The sequence below is a fragment of the Euwallacea similis genome, chromosome 5, assembly GCF_039881205.1.
Source record: "Euwallacea similis isolate ESF13 chromosome 5, ESF131.1, whole genome shotgun sequence".
NCBI lineage: Eukaryota > Metazoa > Arthropoda > Insecta > Coleoptera > Curculionidae > Euwallacea > Euwallacea similis.
This window is the reverse complement of record NC_089613.1, coordinates 4,818,082-4,842,157: the sequence shown is the minus strand read 5'-3', so window position 1 is coordinate 4,842,157 and position 24,076 is coordinate 4,818,082. Positions and strand designations below refer to the sequence as shown.

General features: G+C 34.1%; 1 long non-coding RNA gene across 7 annotated transcripts; it reads right to left on the bottom strand.

Moving 5' to 3' along the window:
- Window positions 1-1,497: 1,497 nt before the first annotated feature.
- On the bottom strand, window positions 1,498-23,819 carry LOC136409167 (uncharacterized). Of its 7 annotated transcripts, none has more exons than XR_010752161.1 (9): window positions 23,685-23,819; window positions 23,281-23,368; window positions 21,482-21,610; window positions 15,109-15,245; window positions 8,761-8,898; window positions 6,296-6,461; window positions 6,067-6,243; window positions 5,808-6,014; window positions 1,498-2,566 (listed from the first exon to the last, which is right to left on the bottom strand). It is a non-coding gene; the product is annotated as an uncharacterized lncRNA (long non-coding RNA). The 7 variants fall into 7 exon arrangements; XR_010752157.1 differs by having other exon boundaries at window positions 1,499-2,566; window positions 6,067-6,227; XR_010752159.1 differs by lacking the exon at window positions 23,281-23,368 and having other exon boundaries at window positions 1,501-2,566; window positions 6,067-6,227; window positions 23,685-23,807.
- Window positions 23,820-24,076: the final 257 nt, after the last annotated feature.

Below are 24,076 nucleotides of genomic sequence, written 5' to 3'. Positions count from 1 at the left end.
AATACTTCTTTCCCTAATGTTCAAGAATTCCTATCCTTCATCCCTTCCCCGTGAAAGTTCTAATACTCCTTTCCCACATCCCCCTTCTCCAGAGTTCACAAATTCCCATCCTTCATCCCTTTCCCTTCCCAATTCAAATACTCCTTTCCCTCATCCCTATAATCCCCCTTTCCCCCTCATAGCTCCCTTCCTAGTCCCCCAGCATTCCCCCATCCCATTCATAATCCCACCTTCCTTCCAAAAGCCTTCAATTCCCCTCCCTCTCTCTTATCCTCCATCCCTTCTAAAATACTCACCTTCTAGCCTTCCTTCCCTTTCCTTTAAAGCCCCCCTTCCTTCATCCCTCATAAAAGCCCCCATTCCCCCTCCTTCTTAAAATCTATATCCTCTCTAGTCCCCCTTTTCTGCTTCAGCATCGTCGTCGTCTTCTTCTCCTATCCTGCCAATCCTCTCTGCTCCTTTCCTCCTTCTCCTTCATAATACTCACCTTATCTCTCATCCCTTTCTAGTCCCCCCTTTATCCTTCCTCTTAATCTCTTCCATCCCCTTTTAGTACACTCTTATCCTTCATCCTTATTCCGTGTCCTCCCATCCCTCATCCCTTTTCTAAAATGTTCCCATACTCCTGCCCCTTATCCCTCTTCTATAATATCCAAATACTCCTATCCCTCATCTCCTTTTTATAATGTTTCCATACTCCTCTCCCTCATCCCTTTTCTTTAATGTTCCCTTACTCCTGTCCCTCATCCTTTTTTTATAGTATCCAAATACTCCTGTCCCTTATCCCTCAGCCCTTTTTATTAATAAAACCCCCAATTTCCCTCCATAATGTCCCTTAATCCCCCATCTTCTTCTATTCCCTTTTTTCTAAAATCCTCAGTTCCCCCTCCCAAATCTCATCTTCCCTAAGAATGTCCCTTTTTTTTTTAAATACTTTCCAAATCATCTAATCTCTTTCCCCGCAGTATCAGACAAATAAATAAAGTAATACATCATCTCAGCAATAAAGAAATACAAAAATTATCTCAATAGTTCTATCTAAATAATTACAAATCACTAGTAACACCCGTGAAAATCTAAAAAATACAAAATTACACTAGAAATGTCCCCCTAAATCTACTACACACTTCAAGTCAAAAAATCTAAATCACTTGTTGGCCTTTCCCAAAGAATAATCTCCCCTTTACTTCAAAATTCAAAGTTATTCAATTTCTCAAAAGACAGTCAAATCAGAAAAATACAAATTACTTTAGTTTCTCTGTCTTCCCTACATCCCCAAATTTCCACAGTGCATCCTGACCCTCACAATACAATTTAATAATCAATATATACCACCCTTTAATGTGTCACTTTTTTTTAAATATCTAAACTATCCTCTAATTATAAATAAATAAGAGTACATGTCTTTAGAAACACTTTACTCATCTCTCAATATAATGCAGACCATGTATCTCTTCTTCATTCATAGAAACACCAATAATATCCAATAAATAAATACAAAATATCAAAGTACAAGCTCTAAATCAGTCATAATACTGCGGGGAATGTTTCCAAAAATATAGACAATACCTATAAAAAGTTACTACATTTCCACAAAATAAGACAATCCTCTCCCCAATCCCAAAAGACCACTTTCCTATTCGTCGGGTAACAGGTTTAGAAATAATCTCACACAAAATCCTTCAATTCTGCTTTTATTAGTTGCAGTCAGAAGAAACACCCTTCTTTTAGTTCTAAAAGCTTCTTAAAAAATAATAATAATAATAATAATAAATAATATACAGTTACCAAATATACCACCACTCCAATGTATCACCTCGACAAGTACTCTTTCGACTCATCAAAAGTAATACAAAAAGAGTCACAAATTTAATAAATATAATATCCAGTTAGTAAAATACAAACAGAAATGTTATCAAAAATCAGTTAAATAATACATAAACCATAGAAAATTAGTTATTTCAATTTTAAATTTCATCTTTTATCAAAAATAACACTTTTCATAATCATAAAATCGAAAATACACTCATTTCCTATCTAGGAACGAAAAGTTTCTTTGCACTTTTACTAAATTCATATGTTTCTCTCAAAAATTCATTAAGAAACTAGTACCCTTCAATGTACTTTCAAATCTTTCCATTTATTTATCCCTTAACCCCTTTTACAATTCAAAAGAATCCATCATTTCTTGTTACACGAGTCATGAGCAATGCTAAAGAACCACACAATATCACAAACTGTACTGCTCGAGTACCAATTACACATCTACTCGACTCTCAAATTTAGAGGAAAAAGTACAATTCACTTTTCGTTCCTCACAAAATACTCTTCTTCTCAAATCCCTCGACCTATCACTACTTCTTACTTTCATCACTTACCTACCATTGGGTCCTTCCATTTCTCCCTTTTCCTTTCTCAGTTACTGTATGCATTTCATCTGTTTTCTCACAAAATTAATTAAGGAGCTTCAAACCTCCAATGCTTTCTTGAAGACATTGTCCCCTCGACTTATCTTCTGGCACCTATCACCAAATGCAAGTGTTCCGAGTACTTCATCCTTCGGAATCTGAAACAATGACAATTCATTGCACCTAGTCCCATGAGACACCACATAATAATCTTTCGAATCCATCCCTCCTCAGTCATAATACCTACTTTCATAGCTCGGAATGTGCAAATTCTCAAACTATGCAAATCTAAAATACAAATAATCCTCAAATACTTCCAAAGGCACCTTTACGTGTTCCACAAATACCTTCATCCGCACACCCTGACAAAGTACGATGGGGTTATGTCCGAGGTGATGGAGCCATGGCTCGTATAACCTCAGTTCATCTTCGAGAATGTTATGTGGAATCCTTCGACCAATTCCAATTTACACCAGTGGGTTACTTCTTGTCCCCAGTTTTCAAAAATTACTTCCGAGACAATCGACACACGTAATCAAAGCCCCAAGGAACGAATTGGGACAGTGTGCAATTTTCACCCCACACAAGTTCTCGACAATGTCTTCAAAAGTATCAAAGTTCTGGTAAACTTCAACTTTCAAATGAGTGGACCGCGTTTTCCACAATTATTATCAATGTTTTAAACAATTACACTTCTTTTCTTAAAAAATTGCCTAAATTTTCAATCGAAATCTTCAAACTTAAAAATAGTAATAAATAAATTAATATAACCTCACTCTACTCTGTCATTCCAAATCGCATGATCGAATTGCGACTTACTTCTCATCTTCTATTTCTCTCGTGTAAATTACCACGGCTGACTGCTAATGCTAACCTAAAATTCGTCAATCGAAACCCGCCAAGAATTATACACCTACAGTAAATGTACAGTGTTGGGGAAATAACTTTGCTACTTTTCTACTTCCTATTTTAATCGTGGTTAGTTCCGGTTAGCCCTTCTAATTTTCTAATTCTAAATAATAATTCCTCAATTTACAAACGTTTCTCTTTCCTGTTCAAAAGAACTCTTCGTTCCAAATAATGTTCTCGATCGTCGGTTAAATTTGACAAAGTTATTTCCCTATACCCTGTACAATTCAAGTAGAACCTACGTCCTAATAGTCTATTTCACACAAGACTAAAGCACTAATAAATTTCTAAAATAATACAAGTTATATCTCACCCACACAGTACGTGAACTACACAAAGAATCTACTACTATAGGAAACGCAGTATAAAATACTAATCAATCATAAAATGTAGTACAAATTTGGAAAAGTAAACGAGCAAACGAGCAAACGAGCAATTCCCTACCTCTCTTTTTCTTAACTTTCCCAGTTCTAATAAATCCTTTAGAACCGTAAAAGTACCTACTAGTAGTGCCAGTTTAATAATACCCCAATAATTTGCACACTTGGCCCACTTGTGTGCAAATTATGTGAGGCATCCTAAAAAGGCCCCTTCAGCCTACCCTCCTCTTCCCTCTTATTCTCTATTAATGTTACATTCACAAAAATAATCCTATATACATAACATCTTACTTTAAAAACAATTAAGACCATTTCTTTAGAAATCGTTCAAATTCATCTTCCTTTCAATGCTTTCTTAAGAAGACCTTATTCGCTATATCGTTTAAATTCATCTTATCACTTTGCCCACTATATTCAAACCCTCCTAAAAATAAACCCATCCTGTTTTCCACCTTTTTTCTTATCTCTTCTCTTCTCCAATGAATACTGCACCACAGTGCTTCAATCTCTACTTCTCACTTGACTTGTCCACTGCTGGAAATGCTTTTTTCTCCCAAGTCTTTTTCCAGTTTTCCTCATCTTTCAGAATAAATCTTATCTCCTTTCACCAGTTCCGACCCCTTCCTAAGCCTCTTTCAAATCTTCCCCTTTGTCCTTAGTTCCGGTTACATCCTTTCTAAGACCTCACAATTTCGGTGAATAAATTTCGTTCGCCATTTTGTCCAAGGATCCCCAAGTATTGCTTAAAAACAGACTTTTTTCCAAATATCCTCCGGGAAAAATTCCTCAAATGGCTTTTCTACGCCCTAAAGTTCCTCTACAATTTTAGGAAGCTCCTAGCTGACACATTTCTAATGACTACATACTAACACTAATAAAATATAATAATGCAACTTCCCTTATTCTATCCCTCCAAACGTGTGTCTCACAAGTTACCTAATACCCTTATAAATATCACTAATTTTAATATACATGTTACATATTCATTTGTTCCTTCTAAAAGCTCTAATTACTTCCCTCTGAAATACATGTACTTTCTTACTCTTATCCTTGAAATTCACAAGAAATAATCTTTACTTTCTTATTAACTATAAATACATAAATAACCTAGTGGCAAATTCTACTTTTCCAATATACATTCCTTCCCATTTTTCTTACATATGCTCAAGTTATCCTTCCATATAATAAATAATGTCCTATTCTTATGTTTAAATCCCTCCTCTTCTTTCGCACCCACCATTTACTTCTAATTCCTATCTTTTCCAATTTCTCTCCAGTTTTGCATTCTATGTACATGTTTCTGTTACATTTTTCCACCTACATCTCCTCCCTCAAAAGAAAAATTGCCTAAAAAGTCCTTTCCTATGTCCCTACCTACTTAAACTTACTATGAATACCCCTAATATCTTAACAGAATTACTTCACCTAACATATGCATCGACAATTTCAAATTTACAATTCTCTTTTAAATACATAATTCCTGTACCTTCACAAAAATCACCAGTACCTTTACACTATGCTTTCCTATCTGATATAAATATTCAAATCATCTAAACAATTACAAATCATGTACCTAGTTTTTCCTATAAAAAATAATACATCCAATTTACTTTCTATTCTAAATTACTACATCTTTATCCTTAACACTTAAATAATAATCACAATGTAATTCACAATTCCTACAATATCTACTAATTTAAAAATAATATACTTTTCCTATGTTTATATAAATAAAATCTAATCCTCAATTATTTCTAATAATACTTATAATGGTGAATCTTTCACCTTACATTTCCAAATACCAATCAAACACCCTACCTACTGTACTAACTTATAAAATCACCCTTTACAGTAATATGGTGCCCCAATTAAATACTCTACTTTCTCAAATTACAATTCCACAAGTCCATCCACAATCCATAAGTTATGGTACAATTTTTCACACATTTCCTTTTAAATTTATCAAATATCCTTCTCATACATCAAAATAACTAGAAACTAGAAAATTGTTAATTCACTTTCAAAACTAAACCCACAAATTACTTATTAACTACTAACAAAGTCCTATTCTTCTTAACACAAAAAAGCAATCTCGTAATGTTCCACTTACTTGCAATCCTCCAAATCTCAAAATCTCCTTCCTTGTGAAAAAATACTTTGGCCCTTATCTTTTTCCCTTTACTGGGCCCCAGTCAGCTTGTTCGATCATTTTCACTTTTGCTGTTCTCGTAATTTCCTACTTCTCTCTTGCCAAAGTTCCAAGAATCTATATCAGTGAGCTTCCTCTTTCCTTCCATTATAAATCTTATTCTTTTTGCTAAGAGGAAATAAATAAACCACTGTCCTTCGATAAAACTACAAAGTACTACCTTGCTATCTTTTTGCCCTTAACTTAAGTTCTTTTGAATCCGACTACTCCGGTGAAAAATCTATCTTTCCTATCCTTGAATGTGAGCAATAATCCAACTTTCGATACCAGTTTTTGGTAAAGTTCCTTGTCTATATCTCTGGCCCCTCCGTCATTGGTGATCTGTCGAGGAAATCCACTATGATCTTAATGGTTCCATCATTTTATGTCAAAACTGTGGGGCAACCCACCTTCTTTCTTCCTAATTTGTAGGTTAAATGTTCGATCCTTCCTGCTGGGTTTTCTGTTGAAGAACCTCACTACTAATCTGGTGCTCGTAAACCTAACCTAAAAGGTATTTGCTCCAGACCCTTTCTTTCTGTGTTCTGTTTTTCCGTGAGCCCCTCCGTTTGCTTCCTGTAAATGTTTGCTTTTAGGTCTTTAATTTACCTCTTTCTTTGTAATATTTCCCCATCCACGTTTCCATTTCGAATTCCACTGTTCCAGTAAATATTATCCAAAATTCCGGTATTTCTTTACTTTTTCTTACGCTGTAAATTTGTGGATCCCAATCTTCTCATCTCGAATCCCGTAGATCATCGATTCTTTTATTTTTTAATAAATTAACGTCCAAAATTTTCAATCTTTATTTACTTTTTCGGAATACTCGTGACGATCCGAGAGGTTATCCCGTTCTCGTCTTTTACCGTTTTAACTTCCTTTCCGAACCCTTAAAAGATGGAGCCACGCGAAAAACCCACCGCTTCCAAAGAAACGAGCGTATAGACATTCGCGATTTTCACGATTCCCTTCGTCTTCATCTACTCGGGATTCGAGACCAGTTAACGGCAACGACGCATGTCGCCGCCATCTTATCGGAAAGTGCCGGGAACTAAGGCATCTTTCATGCTGGCCCCATGAAAGATTCCCGCGTTCCCCCGCTTTCTAGGGGATGGCTCCGATGTGTTCTCGACGGTGTCGTTCTGCCGAATCCGAAAAACGAGGGTGAAGACCCCCAAAGAGGGGTCGGTCCAAAGTGGCCGACTCCTCGCCAGGTTACCTGGAGGCCAATCGCCTCCACGTAACTTTGCGTCGCGTCTGTCACTTTGCCGGGCCCTCTTTGGGCCCGGTGTCGTACAGTGTTGCCGGCTTGTGCAAGAAATCCTAAAATTTTAAGAAATTCTAACCCGGATCGAAATCCCCAGTTTCCTCTGCCAACAGTTCCCAATTCCCCCCTTTTCTCTCAATCATGTTTTTTAAACCATCCCCAAATTCACGGTGAAATAGCACATTCGATCATATCTCAATTAGACAAAACCACCCCAGAGGTGTTTCGGGCAGTAAGTGTTAAAAAAACCACTAATAAATCGATCGTGTATCAATTATTACCGTTCCTTCATCGGTATCCTTTACTACACGTGTTTTTGTTTCCAAATTTTCATAATAATTATTAAAACAACCATTTAAATCGAATAAATGCAAATACTCATGACCCAATAGTAATAATTGATACATCATCGGTTTCTTAGGTGTTTTTTAACACGTTTACTGCCCGAAATACCTCGGGGATGGTTTTTCCTATTTAAAATAGGATGATAAATAATTTCCCTGAGCAATTAATTTGTTAAATGTGCTATTTCACCGTGAAATTCAAAGATCAAATGAAAATTAAATCATCCATTTTCGTTTTCGGAGAAAAGGGAGGAACTGGCAACGTCGCAAAAAAAACCGCGAATCTTCATCTAGGTTAGAATTCCTTCAATTTTAGAACTTGCAATAATAAAAACACATCCATGCAATACTAAGCTAAATACTGTGGCCCACTTTTTTGTAACAAAACTTTAAGCGTACTTAGGTAATTTTAATTTAAGAAGGTTATAAATAAAAATAACCTCATTGTTCTAAAATTTTCCACACCCGAAATCTTCAAAACAAAACGTTTACGAGCCTATGTTGGTTTGAAATGTTCTTCCCAGTAATTATTCTATGTACTCTTAAAGTCCTGCTACAAAAAAGCAACAGAACAAATCCAGATAAAAGCTGTATCATAAATCACAAAAACCTTAAGCAATCTTACCTGCAAAAATTATAACTGCATGCAAGCAAATTCGAGTGAAAGCTTCGATAAATATCAAACTTTAAAAACTATTCACTTTATTCTTATTCCACAAATAATAAAGGCCCTTTGGAATAATTAACATCTTAATAAACAATTTTTCTTTGATACCTTTAATAAGGAAACATCTTTTTCCCAAAACATTTAGTAACGAAGCTTCTTTACTGTTTAGACATCATTTTTCCCAAAAACCTTTCTTAACGAAACTTCTTTACTGTTTAAACATCAATTTTCCTAAAACATTTAGTAACGAAGCTTCTTTACTGTTTAAATATCATTTTTCCCCAAAACTTTTAATAAAGACAAAAAATTCTTTAAAAAATTAGGTATCACTTCACCTATTTAAAATCTTAGTGGTTTTCCTACCCCTGCTAAAAAGTACTTGCAATTTAATACAAAACCCCAAAACAAATTCCCCCTTGAAAATAAAATCCACTTATTTTTGTATATTTACACTTTTTCTATAACCCCAGAAATATCAGAGGTGGTTCGTTTTCATATTAACACCCTGTTAAAATACTCTTTCCAATTCTTTTCAATATTATTTTCGTCAACTGCTTAACCCTCAAATCTGACACAATAAGAATTTTAAATTCCTACCTTTTTCTGTCTTCTTCGGGAATACTTCCTTTGGTGGGCACCTTGCACTTTCCCAGATCACACCATCTTTATCGCTGCATTCGAGGTAGACACACACACACACACACAATTTCACATCCTTTGGCTGCACTTCTTGTCCTGGAAGGAAAAGAGAAGCTACTATAGCACATACTTTCCACGAAGAATTTAATATTCAATATCCTTAAACATGAGAACTTTGAAATCTTTACATTTCATCGTGGCAAATCCCACTACATGACCCCAGAATATAAGACTCAAAACAATTAGATCTTTATCAAAAAGCTGCTTTACTTGTTAGACAAATTCCTTCATCCACAGCTCGAATAACCTTAGTTTATCTTCGAGAATGTAGTCATTCCTTTCGTAAGTTCCAGTACCGAGCATATTTACCCACCTCGGCCCCCACGCCTGACGCCCCTGGGTGGGTTCCTTCTTGTTCCCAGTTTTATAAAATAACACTTTTACACCGTAAGCACACCTAATCAAAGTCTCAAAGGACGAATTTGAGCAGTGTGCAGTTATCACCCCACCGGTTCTCCGCGATGTCTTCGAAAGTATCGGAGTTCTGGTAAATTTGTACGTTCAAGTGAATGGACGACATTTTCTACAATTATTGTTCATTTGTCGAACGATTAGACTAATTTTGTTAAAAATTAGTCATACGCCTTAACGTCTTCGAAATACAAAGTAAATATGGCGACGTAACCTCTCTCCGCTCTGTCAAAAAGTTCTTTTTGACAGAAAATGGTCGAGCTACGCGATGCGTTCCTCGCGACCTACTTTTCGTCTTCCGTTTCTCTCGTGCAAACTTCGAACGTCAATTTTCGGTGCAGATGTCGGTTCTGATGGTTCCCTCGGTACGATAACTTCCGAAAATGCGCGGGAATCATCCCGTCCTCTTTCTTTTCGTTACTTCCTCGTCTCCATGCTTATAAAAGCAATGTTGCAATTTAATATTAATTTCGTCGTCCTTCACAAGTAACTAACGATGACACCCACTTATCCTAATTGTACGGAGTGTTAGGGAAATAACTTTCCTACTTTGATTTCTCCTTTTCTAAAGAAGTATCCAAATGAAACAAACTAAAAGACACATTGCCAATTCTTCAAATGTGTCTCTCTTTTTCCAAAGAAATCAAAATAGTTACGTTTACGAATCTTCTTCCTCTTTCCTATTCCGAAGTTATTTCCCCGACACGATGTATAATTAAAATAAAATGATAGTCTCTCTAACGAAAGACTACAGCACTCGTGAAAAATTCTTCAATTTAAAGATAATGTGTAAAACGCACAAATATAAAATACTTTTCCGTGTTTCTTCAAAAGCAAATATATAAAAAAAGAATAGAAACACAAACTAGCAAATTCGCCACCTGTTTTTGTCTCTACCGTCGCAACTTTCCCAGTTCTAATAAACCCTTTAGAACCGTGAAAATACCTGCTAGTGCCAGTTTAATGTTACCCCAATAATTTGCACACTTGGCCCACTTGTGTGCAAATTATGTGGAGCATCCTATTATCTCTTTTACCTTAGTTTACAATTACAAAAGTTAAAAACTAATAAATATCCTACTTATCCCTAAATAGTTTTCTAATTTAGAAATAATTAAGACAATTTCTTTAAAAATCCTTAAAATCTCTAATGTTCTATAATCCATCTTCCTTTTAATGTCTTCTTAAGAAGACCTCTTTCCCCTTATCGTTCAAATTCATCCTATCACTTTCCCCACTCTCCTCGAAATAAACCAATCTTGTTAGTTGTCTTTTCTCTCGTGTCTTATACAATGACTACTGCACCTTCGTACTCCAATCTCTACTTCTCGCTTCACTTGCCTAATGCTTTTTTCCTCCAAGTCTTTTTCCAGTTCTCCTCTTTCAGGAAAAAATCTTATCTCCACTGACCATTTCCCTTCCTTCCTGAACTTCTTACAAATTTTTAAAAGCACCGAATCCCTAAATCCTCTAAATTAATCATCCCAAGTTCCAGTTAGACCCCTTTTAGGACTCCACAATCTCGGTTTTTTCCCATAGTCAATTTTCCTGACTCCACAATTTCAGTCAATACATCCCGTTCACCATTTTGTCCAAGACTCCCCAAGTTATCCTGAAAAAACAGTGTTTTTCCAAAGATCTTCCAGGAAAAATTGCCCAAATAGCTTTTCTAGCTCCTGCAAAAGCTCTTCTGGAATTTTAAGAAGCTCCCAGTTCACAATCACTACTTACTAATACTAATAAAATATAATAAAGTAATAACTTCCCTTATTCTATCATTCCAAATAGGTTTTCCATAAATTATCTCTAATTTTAATGTACGTGTTCATTTGTTCCTTCTAAAAGCTCCTCTTATTTACCTCTAAAATATACATAAGTTCTTCCTCACCTCTACTGTTACAATTCAAAAGTAATAATCTTTACTTTCTTATGAACTATAAATACATAAATGACCTACTGGCAAATTCTACTTTTCTAATATACATTCTTTCTCATTCATTCCCATTTTTCTTACAAATGCTCGTATTATCCTTCCATATAATAAATAAAGTCCTATTCTTATGTTTAAATCCCTACTCTTCTTTCGCATCCACCCTTCACACCTAATTGCTATCCTATCCAGTTTCTTTGAAGTTTTACTTTCTGTTTGCATGTTTCTCGTACATTTTTCCACTCCCTCAAAAGAAAAATACCCTAAGAAATCCAGTACTATATCCCTACCTTTACTTACTATGAATACCTAATATTTTAATACAATTACTTCACTTAGCATATACATCTACAATTTCAAATTTACAATTCGAGTTTATACACATAATTTCTATATCCTCACTAAAATTATTAGTACCTTACCACTATCTTTCCTATCTTATATAAATATTCAAATCATCTAAAAAATTAAATATCAACACTTACAAAAATGTACCTAGTTTTTTCCTATAAAAAATAATATATCCAGTTTACTTTCTATCCTTAACACTTAAATAATAATCATAATGTAATTCACAATTCCTACAATATTTACTAATTCAAAAATAATATACTTTCACTATGTGTATACAAATAAATTCTAATTTTCAATTTATAATAACACCTGTTATCTCACCTTTTAAACAAATTATGTCAAATAATACTTATAATGGTGAATTTTCCAAATATCCATGAAGCACCCTACCTACTTTACTGACATACAAATTCAAAATAAAATTACCCTTTACGGTAGTACGGTGCTCCAACTAAAAACTCTATTTTCTCAAATATTCAATTCCAAAATAATCCATAACTTATGGTACACTTTTTCACACAATTCCTTTTAAATTAATCAAATTTCCTTCTGATGCATCAAAATAACTGGGAAATTCCTATTCCTCTTAAGACAAAAAGCGGTCTCTTAATAATCCACTTACTTGCAATCCTCCAATTTCGGTATCTCCTTCCTTGTGAAAAAATATTTTGGCTGCCTTTCTTTTTCTCCTTACTCGGCCCCAGTCAGCTTTTTCGATCATTTTCACTTTTGCTGTTCTTGTAATTTCCAATTTTTGTCTTTCAAATTTCCATGTATCCAAGTAACCACCCTCTTTCCTTCCCTTATAAATCATATCCTTTATGCTAAGAAGAAATAAATAAAACACTATTCTTCGATAAAGCTACAATGTACTACCTTGGTATCTTTTTGCTCTTAACCTATATTCTTTTCGGTCCTCCACTCAAAAATGTGTCTTTCCTATCGATGAATATGGGCAATAATCCAACTTTTCGTATAAATTTTGGATAAAGTTAAGTGTGTCTACCTCTGGACCCTTGGTCATTGTTGATCTGTCGAGGAAATCCACTATGATCTTAATGGTGTATCTTATTTATATCAAATCTGTGGAGCAACCCACCTTCTTTCTTTCTAATATCTAGGTTAAACTTTCCATCTATCCTCTTAGGTTTTCCTTTGAGGACCCTCACTACTAATCTCCTGCTCGTAAACCTAACCAAAAAGGTACTTGTTCCAGACCATTTCTTTCTGTGTTCTGTTTTTTAATAACTCCCTCTGTTTGCTTTCTGGAAATGTATGCTTTTAAGTCCTTGATTTACCTTTTTGTTGTAATATTTTCCCATCCACGGTACCATTTCAAATTCCACTGTTAGAGTAAATTTTATGGAAAAATCCAGTATTTCTTTACTTTCTTCTTACTTTGTAAATTTGTGGATCCCAATCTTCTAATCTTGAATCCCGTAGATAATCAATTCTTTTATTTTTTAATAATTAACTTCCAAAATTTTACATCTTTATTTACTTTTTCCGAATACTCGTGATGATCTGAGAGGTTATCCCATTCTCGTCTTTTACCGTTTTAACTACCTTTCCGAACCCTTAAAAGATGGCGCCACGCGAAAAACCCACCGCTTCCAAAGAAACAAGCGTATAGACATTCGCGATTTTCACGACCCCCTTCGTCTTCTTCTACTCGGGATTCGAGACCAGTTAACGGCAGCGGCGCATGTCGCCGCCATCTTTTCGGAGAGCGCCGGGAACAAAGGCCTTATTCATGCTGGCCCCATGAATAATTCCCGCGTTCCCCCGTTCTCTAAGGGGATGACTCCGATATGTCGACGTTGTCGTTCTGCCGAATCCGAAAAACGAGGTTGAAGACCCCCAAAGAGGGGTCGGCCAAACTGGCCGACTCCTCGCCAGGTTACCTGGAGGCCAATCGCCTCCACGTAACTTTGCGTCGCGTCCGTCACTTTGTCCGGGCCCTCTTTGGGCCCGGTGCCGTACAGTGTTGCCGGCTTGTGCAAGAAATCCTAAAATTTTAAGAAATTCTAACCCGGATCAAAATCCCCAGTTTCCCCTGCAAAAATTTCCCAATTCCCCCTTTTCTCTCAAAATCATTTTCACACCTTCCCCAAACCGGGAATTCACTCATCATCATATCTCAATTAGACAAAATCACCCCCGAGTTGTTTCGGGCAGTCATGTCAATGTGTTAAAAAACCACTAATAAATCAATCATGTATCAATTATTACCATTCCTTCCTCGGTATCCTTTACTACACGTGTTTTTGTTTCCAAATTTTCATAATAATTATTAAAACAACCATTTAAATCGAGTAAATGCAAATACTCATGACCTAATAGTAATAATTCGGTTTCTTAGGTGTTTTTTAACACGTTTACTGCCCGAAACACCTCGGGGATGGTTTTTCCTATTTAAAATAGGATGATAATTAATTTCCCTGAGCAATCAATTTGTTAAATGTGTTATTTAACCGTCAAATTCAAAGATAAAATGAAAATTAAATAATCCATTTTCGTTTTCGGAGAAAAGGGAGGAACTGGCAACGTTGCAAAAAAAACCGCGAATCTTCATCTAGGTTAGAATTCCTTCAATTTTAGAACTTGCAATAATAAAACACACCATGAAATACTAAATACACTGGCCCACCTTTTTGTAACAAAACTTTAATAGTACATAGGTAATTTTAATTTAAGAACGTTATGAAAATAACCTCATTGTTCTAAAATTTTCCACACCCGATATCTTCAAAACAAAACGTTTAGGAGCCTATGTTGGTTTGAAATGTTCTTCCAAGTAATTATTCTATGTACTCTTAAAGTCCTACTACAAAAAAGCAAAAGAACAAATCGAGGTAAAAGCTGTTTCATAAATCACAAAAACCTTAAGCAAACTTACCTGCAAAAATTATAACTGCATGCAAGCAAATTCAAGTAAAAGCTTCGATAAATATCAAAGTTTAAAAACAATTCACTTTATTCTTATTCGACAAATAATAAAGACCCTTTGGAATAATTAACCTCTTAATAAACAATTTTTCTTTGATACCTTTAATAAGGAAACATCCTTTTTCCCAAAACATTTAGTAACGAAGATTCTTTAAGGTTTAAACATCATTTTTTCCAAAAACCTTTCTTAACGAAACTTCTTTACCGCTTATACTTCAATTTTCCCAAAACCTTTCCAGAAAACCAAAAAAATTTTAAAAAAACCTTTCAAATAAGGTATCACTCAATCTTGCTACCTATTTAAAATTCTCTATTTTATTCTTACTGGTTCTTTCCCTTCGTACTAGAAAGTACTTGCAATTTAATAAAAAAACACCAAAAGAATGTCCCCCTTGAAAATAAAATCCCCTTATTTTTGTATATTTACACTTTTTCTATAATCCCAGAAATATCAAATGTGATTCGTTCTCAAATTAACTCACTGTTTTAATACTCTTTCGATTCGTTTTGAATATAAATTGTTTCTTTGATAACAATTATATTCTTCCTTTGCATAGTAACATTCCCTCAAATCTAGCAGCATAAAAATTTTAAATTCCTACCTTTTTCTGTCGCCGTCAGCTATACTTCCACCAGCAAACAGCTTCCACTTTCGGAGATGGCACAATCATTTCACTGCATTTGGGACGAACACAAACACACACACACTATTTCACATCCTTTGGCTGCAGTTCTTGTCCTGGAAAGAAAAGAGAAGCAGCTATAGTACATACGTTTCCCCGAAAAATATAATATTCAATATTCTTAGTTAAACACCAGAACGTTGGAATCTTTGCATCTCATCTTTGCAACTCACATTAAATAACTTCATAGTACAAGTACCGGTTGACTCAAAACAATCACATCTTTATCAAAAAGCTGCTTTACATTTTAGACAAATTACCACACGATTATGTTCAACATAATATAACCACAGCTCTTATAACCTTAGTTTACCTTCCAGAATTCAATCGATCGTTTAATAAGTTCGTGCACTAAGCATATCTACCCACCTTGGCCCCCGCACATCACACCTCTGGGTTGCTTCTTGTTCCCAGTTTTATAAAATAACACTTTTACCCCGTAAGTACACGTAATCAAAGTCTCAAAGCACGAATTTGGGCAGTGACCAATTATCACCACAGAAATTTCGACACTGTCTTCAAAAGTATCAAAGTTCTGGTAAACTTGTACGTTCAAGTGAATGGACGACATTTTCGACAATTATTGTTCATTTTTTAAACAATTCGACCTCTTTTCTTAAAAAATAGCTTAAATGTTTAATCGAAATCTTCAAAGTTAAAAGTAGTAATAAATAAAGCAATATAACCTCACTCTGCCCTGTCGTTCAAATTCGTACGATCCCGCTGCGACCTACTTTTCATCTTCTATTTCTCTCGTGTAAAATTCCACAGCTGACTACTAATGATTCAACTTCGAATGGCCATTTTAAATGACTCAGTTTAATAGTTCCCTTCTTTACGACGACGTCCAAAAATTAAATCTCCTCAAATATCACGGTAATTTCCCTATTTGCTTTACTTTCTCATTAAATACAAAAGCAACGTTACGTTTCTAGCTTCGTCAATTCCAACTCGCCGGGGATTACACGCACCCGCCGTAAATATAATATACAGTGTTAGGGAAATAACTTTGCTACCTTCGTACTTCCCATTCTAATCCTGGTTAGTTCGGGTTAGCCATTCTAATTTTCTAATTCTAAATAATAATTCGTCAATTTACAAACGTTTCTCTTTCCTGTTCAAAAGAACTCTCCGTTCCAAATAATGTTCTCGATCGTCGGTTAAATTTGACAAAGTTATTTCCCTATACCCTGTACAATTAAAATAGAACCTACGTCCTAACAGTCTATTTCACACAAGACTAAAGCACTAATAAAATTCTGAAATAATACAAATTATATCTCACCAGCACAGTATGTAGACTACGTAAAGAGCCTACTCCTGCAAGAAACACAGTATAACATACTAATCAATCATAAAATGAAGTAAAAACACGAAAAAGCAGACTAGCAAATTCCCAGTTCTAATAAATCCTTTAGAACCGTGATAGTACCTGTTGGTGCCAGTTTAATGTTATCCCAATAATTTGCACACTTGGCCCACTTGTGTGCAAATTATGTGGAGCATCCTATTATCTCTTTTACCTTAGTTTACAATTACAAAAGTTAAAACTAATAAATATCCTACTTATACGTAAACAACACTATAAAAAATTATCATACATAATGTTAATTTAGAAACAATTAAAATAATTTCTTTAAAAATCTTTCAAATCTATGACGTTCTATAATCCATCTTCCTTTTAATATTTTCTTAAGAAAACCTCATTTGCCATATCGTCCAAATTCATCCCTTTATTTTACACACGATTCCACTTGTTCAAACCCTTCTCAAAATAAACCAATCTTGTTTTCCACCTTCTCTCTTATATCTTCTCCAATGAATATTGCACCCCCGTGCAATCTCTACTTCTCACTTGACTTGTCCAATGCTTTTTCTTCCAAGTCTTTTTCCAGCCCTTCCTGAGCTGCTTAGAAATTTCCAAAAACACCAAATCGCTAAACCTTCCAAATTCGTCGTCCCTAATTCCACTTAGACCTCACAATTTCGGTTTTTTCCTGTAATTACTTTTCCTAACTTCACGGTTCCAGTGAATATATCTCGTTCACCATTTTGTCCCAGAATCCCCAAGTTATCCTTAAAAACCAGTGTTTTTTCAAAGATCTTCCGAGAAAAATCGCCCCAATGGCTTTTCTAAGCCCTAAAGTTCCTCTACAATTTTAGGAAGCTCCTAGTTGGCAATGACTACATACTAACACTAATAAAATATAATTAAAAAAATAATATAACTTCCCTTATTCTATCGTTCTAAACAAGTTTTCCATAAGTTACCTAATACCTTTATTAATATCGTTAATTTTAATATGCATGCTCATTTGTTCCTTCTGAAATAAATGTTCTTTCTTAGTCTTATCCTCGAAATCCAGGAGGAATAATCTTTGCTGTTAACAAATAATCTACTAACAAATTTCTCCATTCTTTTATGCAGCTATTTGCATTCCCTCCCGTTCTTCTTACATGTCTTTATATTATCCCTCCATATAACAAATAAAGTCCTATTTTTGTGTTTAAATCTCTCCTCTTCTTTCGCATCCACCGTTTACTCCTAATTGCTATCCTACCCAGTTTCTTTAAAGTTTTACATTCTATATGCATGTTTCTCGTACATTTTTCCATCTACCTCCCCTCCGTATCTTTTATCCACTCCCTCAAAAGAAAAATACCCTGAGAAATCCTGTACTATATCCCTACCTTTACTTACTATGAATACCTAATATTTTCACAGAATTACTTCACATAACATATACATCTACAATTTCAAATTTACAATTCTATTTTATGCACGTAATTCCTATATTGTGACAAAAATCATTAGTACCTTTACACCATTTCTTCTTACCTTATATAAATATTAAAATCTTCTAAAAAATTAAATATCAATACTTACAGAAATCTATCTAATTTTTCTCCTTAAAAAATAATATACACAGTTAATTTTCTATCTTAAATTACTACATCCTCCTTACCTATAACACTTAAATAATAATCACAATTTAATTTCCTACAATATCTACTAATGTAACAATATATTTTCACCATTTCTACATAAATCAATTTTAATCTTCAATGTGTAATACCTTCTGTTGTCTCTTACCTTTTAAATAAATTATTTCCAATAAGACAAATAATACTTATAATGGTGAATTTTCCAAATATCCATAAAACACCCTACCTACTATACTCACATACAAATTCAAAATAAAATTACCCTTTCCGGTAGTACGGTGCTCCAATTAAATACTCTATTTTCTCAAATATTCAATTCCAAAATAATCCATAAGTTATGGTACAATTTTTCACACAATTCCTTTTAAATTAATCAAATGTCCTTCTGATGCATCAAAATAACTAAGAAATTCCTATTCCTCTTAAGACAAAAAGCATTCTCCTAATAATCCACTTACTTGCAATCCTCCAAATCTCGATATCTCCTTCCTGCTGAAAAAATACTTTGGCTGCCTTTCTTTTTCTCCTTACTCGATCATTTTCACTTTTGCTGTTCTTGTAATTTCCAATTTTTGTCTTTCAAAATTCCATGTATCCAAGTAACCACCCTCTTTCCTTCCCTTATAAATCATATCCTTTTGGCTAAGAAGAAATAAATAAAGCACTATTCTTCGATAAAGCTACAATGTACTACCTTGGTATCTTTTTGCTCTTAACCTAGATTCTTTTCGATCCTCCACTCAAAAATGTGCCTTTCCTATCGATGAATATGAGCAATAATCTAACTTTCCTTACAAATTTTGAATAAAGTTAAGTGTGTCTACCTCTGGACCTTTGGTCATTGTTGATCTGTCGAGGAAATCCTCTATAATCTTAATGGTTTAATCTTATTTATATCAAATCTGAGGAGCAACCGACCTTCTTTCTTCCTAATGTGTAGGTTAAACGTCCATCCTTTTAGGTTTTCTCTTGAAAATCCTCACTACTAATCTCGTGCTCGTAAACCTAACCAAAAAAGTATTTGTTCCAGACCCACTCTTTCTGTGTTCCCTTTTTTAATACGTCCCTCCGTTTGCTTCCTGGAAATATATGCTTTTAGATCCTTAATTTACCTCTTTGTTGTAATATTTCTCCATCCACGGTACCATTTCAAATTCCACTGTTAGAGTAAATTTTATGGAAAAATCCAGTATTTCTTTACTTTCTTCTTACTTTGTAAATTTGTGGATCGCAATCTTCTAATCTTGAATCCCGTAGATAATCAATTCTTTTATTTTTTAATAATTAACTTCCAAAATTTTCCATCTTCATTTACTTTTTCCAGACACTCTTGACGATCCGAGAGGTTATCCCATTCTCGTCTTTTACCGTTTTAACTACCTTTCCGAACCCTTAAAAGATGGAGCCACGCGAAAAACCCACCGCTTCCAAAGAAACAAGTGTATAGACATTCGCGCTTTTGCCGATTCCCACCGTCTTCATCTACTCGGGATTCGAGACCAGTCAACGGCAGCGGCGCATGTCGCCGCCATCTTTTCGGAAAGCGCCGGGAACAAAGGCCTTATTCATGCTGGCCCCATGAATAATTCCCGCGTTCCCCCGCTCTCTAAGGGGATGACTCCGATATGTCGACGTTGTCGTTCTGCCGAATCCGAAAAACGAGGTTGAAGACCCCCAAAGAGGGGTCGGCCAAACTGGCCGACTCCTCGCCAAGTTACCTGGAGGCCAATCGCCTCCACGTAACTTTGCGTTGCGTCCGTCACTTTGTCCGGGCCCTCTTTGGGCCCGGTGCCGTACAGTGTTGCCGGCTTGTGCAAAAAATCCTAAAATCTCAAGAAATTCTAACCCGGATGAAAATCCCCAGTTTTCTCTGCAAAAATATCCCCCATTCCCCCCCTTTCTCTCAAAAATTATCATTTTCACACCTTCCCCAAACCGGGAATTCATTCATCATCATATCTCAAATAGACAAAACCACCCCAGGTGTTTCGGGCAGTAAATGTGTTAAAAAACCACTAATAAATCAATCATGTATCAATTATTACTATTCCTTCCTCGGTATCCTTTACTACACGTGTTTTTGTTTCCAAATTTTCATAATAATTATTAAAACAACCATTTAAATCGAGTAAATGCAAATACTCATGACCTAATAGTAATAATTGATACATCATCTGTTTCTTAGGTGTTTTTTAACACGTTTATTGCCCGAAACACCTCGGGGATGGTTTTTCCTATTTAAAATATGATGATAAATAATTTCCCTGAGCAATGAATTTGTTAAATGTGCTATTTCACCGTGAAATTCAAAGATCAAATGAAAATTAAATCATTCATTTTCGTTTTGGGAGAAAAGGGAGGAACTGGCAACGTCGCAAAAAAAACCGCGAATCTTCATCTAGGTTAGAATTCCTTCAATTTTAGAACTTGCAATAATAAAACACACCATGAAATACTAAATACAGTGGCCCACTTTTTGTAACAAAACTTTAATAGTACATAGGTAATTTTAATTTAAGAACGTTATGAAAATAACCTCATTGTTCTAAAATTTTCCACACCCGATATCTTCAAAACCAAACGTTTACGAGCCTATGTTGGTATGAAATGTTCTTCCAAGTAATTATTCTATGTACTCTTAAAGTCCTGCTACAAAAAAGCAAAAGAACAAATCAAAGTAAAAGCTGTATGATAAATCACAAAAACCTTAAGCAAACTTACCTGCAAAAATTATAACTACTTGCAAGCAAATTCAAGTAAAAGCTTCGATAAATACCAAAGTTTAAAAACAATTCACTTTATTCTTATTCAACAAATAATAAAGGCCCTTTAGAATAATTGATATCTTAATAAACAATTTTTCTTCCATACCATTAATGACAAAACATCATATTTTCCCAAAACATTTAGTAATGAAGTTTCTTTACAGTTTAAACATCATTTTTCCCAAAACATTTAATAATGAAACTTCCTTACGGCTTGAACATAATTTTTTCCCAAAACCTTTCAATAAAACGAAAAAAAATAAATAAAAAAATTAGATATCACTCAACCTATTTAAAATCTTAGTGATTGTTCCCATCCCTACTAGAAAGTATTTGCAATTTAATACCAAACCCCAAAAGAAAGTCCCCCCTTGAAAATAAAATCCTCTTATTTTTGTATATTAACACGTTTTCTATAATCCCAGAAATATCAAAAGTGGTTCGTTTCCAAATTAATACACTGTTGTAATACTCATTCAATTCATTTTCGATATAAATTACTTCTTTGATAACAATTATTTTCTTTCGTTGCATAGTAACTCTCATTCAAATCTAGCACCATAAAAATTTTAAATTCCTACCTTTTTCTGTCCCGTCAGCAATACTTCTACTAGCAGGCAGCTCCCACTTTTCAAGATGACACAATCTTTGTCGCGGCATTCAGGGTGGACACACACACAATTTCATATCCTTTGGCTGCAGTTCTTGTCCTAAAAAGAAAATACAGGAGGCTATAGTACATACATTTCCACGAACAATGTAATATTCAATATCATTAATTAAACACAAGAACATTGGAATCTAACCAATCTTGCAACTCACTCTAGATAACCTCGAACTATAAGTACAAGTTGAGTCAAAATAATATAATCTTTATGAAAAAACTTTTTTATAAAGGTACCAAAAATAAGTTTTCATTACGTTAGAAAAAAAGAGAAATTTATTTAATCTATAAATTATACAATAGGTATTGAAAGTGGAGAATTACTAAAAACTCCTTGGACAATGAGTTTTGTTTCTTTCTTACCTACTAATTTCTAATTCCACAGATATTCTATCGATCGACTAAAATGACATCCCACTTTTCTTTTTTGTTTTTCAATTTTAAATTCCACATTTTCCTTTCAAACGCACGCGTTTATGTCAATTTCCACATTTCAATATAAATAAACAAACGAAAAATTCTTACAGTACAATTATAAAAAAATGTCATTATTGTCATGCACGATGTCCAGAAAATTACCACAAACAAGAAATCTACAAGTTTACACGAAGAAGAAATCTGCAAAAACACACCAAAAAGAAATCTGCAAAACCACACAAAGAAGAAACTTGCAACGCAGACTCCCAGATGGCGCCACACATAAAAATCTCTTCTCTCGCATCCACCATTTAATCCTAATTGGTTCTGCTATGAATTCCCATTGTCTTAACGCAATTATTTCACATAACTTATGCATTAAGCAATTCCAAATTTACAATTCTATTTTATACACATAACTCCTGTATCGTGATAAAAATCATTAGTACCTTTGCACTATGTGTTCTTATCTTATATACATATTAAAATCATCTAAAAAATTAAATATTAATACATACAGAATATCCTTAAAAATAATATATAGTTTATTTTCTATCTTAAATTACTACATATTCCTGATCCATAACACTCAAATAATAATTACGATAAAACGTTAATATTTCATAGGTAAATTTATTTTAAGAAAGTATGAAAAATAATTAAAATTTCTTCTAAAGTTTTCCACACCCGATATCTTTAAAACAAAACGTTTATGAACCTATATTGGTATGAAACGTTCTTAAAAGTAATTATTCTATTCACTTTTAAGGTCTTACTATAAAAAAGGAAAAAAACAAATTAAATGTGACATCTATATAATAATTCACAACAAGCCTTAAGTGAACTTACCTGGAAAAATTATAACTACATGTAAAGAATTCAAGTAAAAGCTTCTATAAATATCAAACTTTAAAAATAATTCACTTTATTCTTATTTAACAATTATCATTTTTCCCAAAAAACCTTTCAAATTAGATATCACTCAACCTTGCTACCCATTTAAAATTCCCAATTTAAATCTTAGTGGTTTTTTCCACCCCTACTAAAAAGTACTTCCAATTTAATAGAAAAACCCCAAAAAACATCCCTCTTGAAATAAAATCCATTTATTTTTGTATATTAACACATTTTCTATAATCCCAGAAATATCAAAAGTGGTTCGTTTTCAAATTAACTCACTGTTGTAATATTCATTCCATTAATTTTGAATATAAATTATTTCTTCGACAACGATTATTTTCATCAATTGCATGGTGACTCTCATTCACATCTAACACCGTAAAAATTTTGAATTCCTACCTTTTTCTGTCGCCGTCAGGAATACTTCCACTAGCAGGCAGCTTGCACTTTCCGAGATGACACAATCTTTTTCGCTGCAATTCTTGTGCTGAAAGGAAGAGACAGGCAGCTATAGTACCTACGTTTCCACAATGAATCTAATATTCAATATCATTAATTAAACACAAAAGTATTGGAATCTCACCAATCTTGCAACTCACACTAGATAACTTTCAATTACAAGTACAAGGTGAGTCAAAACAATATGATCGTTATCAAAAAGCTGCTTTAAGACGCTACAATAAATAAGTTTTCATTGCGTTAGAAAAAAGACAAATTTATTTAATCTGTGAGTACTAGAATAGTTATTGAAAGTGGAGAATTACTAAAAACTCTTTGGACAATGAGTTTTGTTTCTTTCTTACCTCCTAATTTCTAATTCTACAGATATTCTGTCGATCGACTGAGATGACACCACTTTTGTATTTTGCTTTTCAATTTTAACTTCCACATTTTCATTTAACGCACGCTTTTAAGTTAATTTCTACATTTCATTTAATATAAATAAAAAAACAAAAAACTCTCAGGATACAATTACTGAAAAATGTCATTAATGTCATGCACGATGTACAGAAAATTACCACAAACAAGAAATCTACAAGTACACACGAAGAAGAAATCTGCAAAGAGACACCAAAAAGAAATCTGTAAAATCGCACAAAGAAGAAACTTGCAACCCAGGTTCCCAGATGACGCCACACATAAAAAATCTCTCTTCTTTCGCATCCACCATTTAATCCTAATTGGTCCTGTTATG